General features: G+C 30.1%; 1 pseudogene; it reads right to left on the reverse strand.

The window, feature by feature from the left end:
- Nucleotides 1-521: 521 nt before the first annotated feature.
- LOC121366435 lies at nt 522-4,764 on the reverse strand (annotated as a pseudogene).
- Between the last annotated feature and the right edge of the window lie 274 nt (nt 4,765-5,038).

Raw genomic sequence — 5,038 nt, forward strand, 5'->3', positions numbered from 1 at the left:
GATAGATGACATCAACTTACCTCTTCTTGTGTTTTAACATCTCTTATCTTGACTCCTCCTTGTGTTTCTCTCCTCTCTCTCAATAACCACCATTATAGGGATAGTCTCACGTTCACAATATTGTATTTGATTGAGAACTTGGGTTTCATTTTATATGTCATTTCAGCCTAGAAAGAGAGAGAGAGAAAGAGAGAGAGAGAGAGTCAATATATAATTTAATATTATAATAACAGGCTCTTACCTTAATTCCCAGCATCCCATAACAGACTACATATTCTCATTCTCTCTTGACACAAGTTCTTTTGAGCAGATGCTACCATCACTTCAGTATAATAGTTCTTACTTGTCCCATAACTCCAGACTAGACAATAAAAACAACATTAAAGAAATAAAATGTGGAATGAACTCATGACACTTCATGGTACAGATCAGTGTTCTATCTTCTAAGTTAACTATATTTTGTTATGTGTGATCTAGTCTTCTTTAGTAAAGTAAACTATGTGTAACGAAGTCATTTATACCTTAGCTTTAGCTTCTAATATAGAGAACACTCTCTCTACTCCAATACTAAATCCAACACATGGAACCTATTACCATATAATATATACTACATTATAATAATATTATTATTAACATTACAATATATAATATATTATGTAACTTGATATAATACATACCTTTCTTCCTTTGGTATCAAACATACCTACTAGTTCATCATAACGTCCACCTCCTGAGACAGAACCTACTGAAGGAGTATCACTAGATTTAGAACTACCACTTGGAACATCACCTGATGAGAGAGATATGATCACATGATTATCATGTGTAGTATATGTACCTCCTATAAGTACTGCCTCATAAATAATACCAGTAAATAATCTAGACCTCTAGCTAGACTAAGATCAAATGATAATAGAGGAATGAAAAATATACTTTAACAACTAGTCCATTTGTCTGTTAGTTTATTGATCCATCATCTATTCATATAATATAACTTATCTAATACTCCCATAACATCACAATATTCAAGTAATAACTTAACTCATCCAGTCCAGATTTGAATGTAGTCTGAGAACATAAACTTATCATCATGACTAAGTCTATCTACTAGATCTTTTCCCGCCATGTAATTTAACATATCCACCAATCAAATCAGCCACATCTATAGGAAGTCCTTTATCTTCTATCATCTCTTTACGTACTTCTTCCCATGGAGTCTAAAGGTCAAAAGTCATCAGTAGACACACCTACCTCTAAACTAAGTGACTTACTTTGTCTAGTTTATCAAAGCTGAACAGATGGTTTAAATTATCAGGTGGTACAACACAGGCAGCAAACATACCATCTAAGATTTTACGATGATTGATCTATATATAGTAACAATATATCAGTATATTATTAGTATTATTAGTATAATGTTATTTATAGTTATAATATAATGTTATATTTAATATTATATATATTAAAATTATATATAATACAGTAGTATAATATAATGTGTCATGTGATGTATTTAATTGACCAGTTTTACTATTACACAACATATAGTTGAAACAAGTATAGTATAGTCCTATCTTTAGTTACTATAATAGTCTATAATAGCAATGTAACCAGGTCCTCTAATTGATACCTTTGTCCCTCTAGGTTCTGAGTAGTTCCCTTACTAATATATCAATAACTGTATAGTCTTGTTAAACAAGATCATAACACATTATATTATAACTTACTTTGACTTTAAATTCTCCTGTTGTAATTTCACTGAGGATCTCTACCATTATCTTAACACACTCAGCATCAGGTATCATAGGATCATATTCCCAGCAATATCAAAGTCCTAATAATACAAATATTGTTATAATAACAAAACATAACAATATTATAACATTATCTATTATTGTACTATGTTTTTAAAACTAACAAAATAAATTAGTACAAATAAATTGAGATAGATCATAAAAATAGTGGATGTGGTATATGTCACATGACTACAATACACAGCTGTCTTATTCTAATTATTAACTTACACATTGATAGAAACTCTATAATCTTCCTCTTGTCATAGCTGGTTGATCACGTCATATACCTGTGCTATATGATATCCCTCTTCATCTGTTTAATTTTGTTCATAGCTAAATATCTAGCAAATGGTACCTGTACATGTTAATATTAAGGACTATTACAGTGTTACAACATAAAACAATGGTACCTGTACATGTTATATTAAGGACTGTACAGTGTTACAATATAACAAATGGTACCTGTACATGTATATTAAGGACTGTACAGTGTTACAATATAACAAATGGTACCTGTACATGTTATAGTTACAATATAACAAATGGTACCGTACATGTTATAGTTACAATATAACAAATGGTACCTGTACACGTTATATTAAGTTTATTGGTATATAATGTATAGTTTTTGAAATGTACTACTTACTATGATAACAAAAGAAAACAGACAAAACACACACTAACTACTACAAGATTTAATATCATATAATATACAATAACAGTAATATAATATATACTGTATATAAATCACAAAATAATACATTGATATAATATGGTAGAGCTGATATTATAAAAAGAATGCATTGGTGTAAGTCTGCCCTCTAATGTTTGATAGGAAACCACATAGATGATATTTGCATATTATTATCTGCGCATGCTCATTTTTCTCGCACCACAGATATATATATGATATCATTTGGTAGAGGAGATGTGTGTATTAAAATCATTTAGTAGCTGTCAAGAACAAACGTGGTTTTCATTTAATAGCTGTGGTTGTCCTATCTAAATGTTAGAGGGAAGACTGTTTGCAGTGGGAAAGAAAGATGACTTCATGTATATAATTATACAGGTAATTATAGAATTAATAATTAAGAGATCATTTCTAACAAGTATTCTTTTTGATCTGGTATGTTGAAGAGAGTCAATATTGTCATGCAGACAACAAGCAGTTGATCAAGGATTATGTTGTGAAATGGTATTTAATACTCATACCTCCACACAACATATCAATAGTTATCTTCTACAAGTTGATGATGTCTATATGCAGTGCAGTACAATGTATTGATCAAGGACTACACACTGAAACTAGTACATAACACTGTCTAATAGCCTGTGTTATAATGTACATGTACATGTAAAGTGATTATATATATAAACATATTACTATAATGTGTAACATTCTCATTACACTATTTCCATGGTGGAGTAATACTGAGTGATAATAGTTTTTACAGTTTGAACAAACTACTAAATCAATACTGCTGTTATATTGTAATTATATATAGATCATGTCAAAGTCATCATTGCCATGTAGATATATACTTATTAATATACTCAATACATGTATAATGACATCATTAATTAATTATCAATTTATTAAGAGTAGCATGATATGAAAGAGAAGGTCAATACTACCTACGACAGTATTGTACAATAACTTGGAGTTATATCAACAATAGTTAGTACATTGTAGATGCAATATATGGAACTAGTCAGTGAGTACAAGTCTTTAACATACTCCTTGTTAGTAGATCATAGTTGCCTATCTACTAGTATAAATATTAACTATTATATTATATGACATCATTTTATACTTGTATATAAAGAACTACCTAATAGAAAAAATATCATTATTTACTCCTAAAATATCACTATTGACTATTCATATATAGGATACAGTTAGATCATAGCGAAGTGATAGGAGCTCTCCACTTGATCAGAAAAGATCATAAATTAGTTTAGAATCTTCTCCATATTTTCCCATTAATGTCTCCTTTAATTCAAATACTGGAGTACTTATAGTAACAGCACCATGACGTTTAAAACAACCAACTATTGTATCAAGACCTTCTCTCTGATAGCCATTTGAAATGGGTCATAGTCTCGAGCACTAAAATATGAGTAATAATTAACTGTTCTAAATTTAGTAACAAGAAGCTATATATAGACTTTTCTTCCAATAGTGAATTTTTTTAATTAAATGGTGTTATTTATAACAGGAAGCCAATTTATGTTGTTATCAAATAGTAATAGCTCACCAATGACTTCATGTTAAAAATACTATATGCAAGAAGACATATTTATAAAGATTTTGTGCTATATTTAGGACTTGTTATTATTCAGATTTGTTCATAATAACATCATTATAAAGTGATATTAATTTTAGAAGTTAGGCTATTTTTAGTAACAGAATGACATACCAAGACTTGAGGCTAATATCATTGATCAATTTATATATCACATGACTACAAAACATTAATTATTACATAATATTACATAATATTACATAATATATTTGTTCTGTTATAAGTAACAAAATACAGGTGGCAATTAAATGGAAACTTACTTTCGGACATTTGAGTACAAAACTTTGACCCAACTGAGCCTCATTTCCAAGTTTTACCTTTAAAGTACGTAATTATCAATAGCTTCATCAAGCTATAGAATATGAAGAAAAAGGAAATATATAATAAATGTTATATAATTTCTTAGACCCCACCCTCAGTCTGGAAACCCTTCTCAATAATTTTAGCCATTCAAGACAGTAATTTATCAGAACCAGAACTGGTCACATGACATCAATTAAAGTGCTATAATCTGATTGGTCACAAGGAGTTAAAAATACCATTCCAGACCCTCTTACTATTTCTTTAGCAGCTCCTTCTTTCCTTAAACTTTTCACTTTATCTTCAGCTGCTTTCACTTGCTCTAAAGTTACTTTCTCTCCACCACACATCTCTGACGCCATCTTCCAGTCTTTTAATTGTGGTCTTTGTTCAACAACCTTTAAACACGTGGTAATCAACGTTCCTAGAATATCATATTACATTCGTTTCCAGACCCAGAATTTTGGGGCGTTACCTTTAAAACAGCTAAGGGCTGTGGGTTAGATATCTTTCTTTTTTTTGCATATATTGAGGAAAAACAACGTCACCTCATTCAATCTCCATTGCTATAGTGGTTTAAAGTGGTTCTGTGATCTTTTCCAGCTGTGTGAGTCGAACATCCGCTTAGTTTGACGT

This window comes from Gigantopelta aegis, unplaced genomic scaffold, assembly GCF_016097555.1.
Source record: "Gigantopelta aegis isolate Gae_Host unplaced genomic scaffold, Gae_host_genome ctg5703_pilon_pilon:::debris, whole genome shotgun sequence".
Taxonomy (NCBI): domain Eukaryota; kingdom Metazoa; phylum Mollusca; class Gastropoda; order Neomphalida; family Peltospiridae; genus Gigantopelta; species Gigantopelta aegis.